This window comes from Stegastes partitus, unplaced genomic scaffold (assembly GCF_000690725.1).
Source record: "Stegastes partitus isolate 25-593 unplaced genomic scaffold, Stegastes_partitus-1.0.2 Scaffold182, whole genome shotgun sequence".
In the NCBI taxonomy this organism is placed as follows: Eukaryota; Metazoa; Chordata; class Actinopteri; family Pomacentridae; genus Stegastes; species Stegastes partitus.
In genome coordinates, this window is record NW_007577913.1 from 352,104 (window position 1) to 353,672 (window position 1,569).

Sequence of the window (1,569 nt, forward strand, 5' to 3'; positions counted from 1 at the left end):
GCAGCCTGTTAAAAGTACGATGACGCATTACGGCTGAGGAGGAGACTCACTGAGCTGTTCTGTGATCTTTGTTGCATTACTGTGGGTCTAATCATTTCTGTGTGTTCAATATGCAGGATTATTAGCGGATAGTCAGTGCCTCCTCTAATAGAAGTCACTGTTAATGGTACTGGCCTTTAATTAAAGGACAAGGCTGGCATGTTCTACATTTTTCTTACTGGCAACGAATCCCATGAAAATACCAAAAATAACAATGTGTCATTTTTGGGGGGTTATTATTTGTTGCACCCGAGTCCTCTGTTTTTTCTTTGTTTGTTGTTTTTTACCAAATTGAAAAGGTAATAAATGCAAAAAAGAAAACTAAAGGACTAAATGATTTAATAAAACAACAGCATTCTTTGGTTTTCAGCCAGTGATACTCAGGACTAATAGGAATAGTAAACTGGAACAGATTGCGTACATGTTCAGCTACCACTTTTAATTACAAATTAAAACACATTTCTACTAGTTCCAGTGGAGGCTGTGCTGACAGAGGATGAATCAGAATGACCTTTTAAACTTCAAATGAGGATGTTTCTTACAATAATATCCGCACATGGCAACTACAGTGTTAGGGAGACATTCTGGATTTTGATTAGATCTTGATTAACCCAACAAAAATGTTTAGTTACAAAAGTAATGATGTACAACTTACCTTACTACCACACTGACCTACACATCTGTGCTTTCTAATTGACTATTTAAAGGTCCACTATGGTGCTATAGTCTTATTTGCCCCCAGAATGTCTTTCCACTCAGAACACCACAAAGATGCTCCATTTTATAATGTCTGCCCCCTTCAGGAAGAAGACTCTCCCTGGGTCTGTGATTGGCAGAGCAGAGCAAAACAGCTGTCCACACAGCAGCTGATACAGACGTGAAAGACTGTGTGAGACCAGGACTTTCTATCACTTCTAACTTTCTTTCCTAACTTTTTCGTTTTTAACGCTGTGGTTATAAAATCAGTATTTTAGTGGTACAGGGCTGCATATTTAGGGTCCGAGCACCCAAAAGGGTGCGAAGACCCTATTGGAACTGCTTGGATTATTATTATTATTCGTGCCAAAGACACCCGGTTTTGAGGCCCTAAACATACTCGAAAACTCACCAAAATTGCCATGTACATCAGACCCGGTGAAAAATTTTATAATTTGGAAGAACAATACACACCTCAATAGAAAAATTGCTCCACAGCGCCACCTTCTAAATTGTCAAAAGCACATTTGGCCTAGAGCTACGCAATTTTGTAGGCATATAGAGCAGGTCAGGATGAATAAAAAAGTCAGGCTGGGCCAAGTTGTAAAATGCAACCAGAATACGAGACGTGCTGTGTCTGTGCTCCAATCGGCCTGAAATTTTACACGCATGCTCCGACTGTCGGCCAGAGCGCGTTTCCACCCCGGCCAACATGCACGCCGCCGTGGCTCACCACTAAACAGGAAGTAGCTCGTAACTAGGCCGCACTTGCTCCAATCTGAGACGTGACCTTTTTCGACATTGAGGCCCAAATACATAATGTGTTTTTTTTAA

General features: G+C 40.9%; 1 long non-coding RNA gene across 1 annotated transcript in view; it reads right to left on the reverse strand.

The window, feature by feature from the left end:
* Positions 1 to 1,361: 1,361 nt before the first annotated feature.
* LOC103356076 (uncharacterized) overlaps positions 1,362 to 1,569 on the reverse strand; it is a 13,751-nt gene continuing 13,543 nt past the window's right edge. The window contains exon 3 of the long non-coding RNA XR_520123.1: positions 1,362 to 1,513. This is a non-coding gene — a long non-coding RNA (uncharacterized LOC103356076). The remainder of the gene's footprint in view (positions 1,514 to 1,569) is intronic.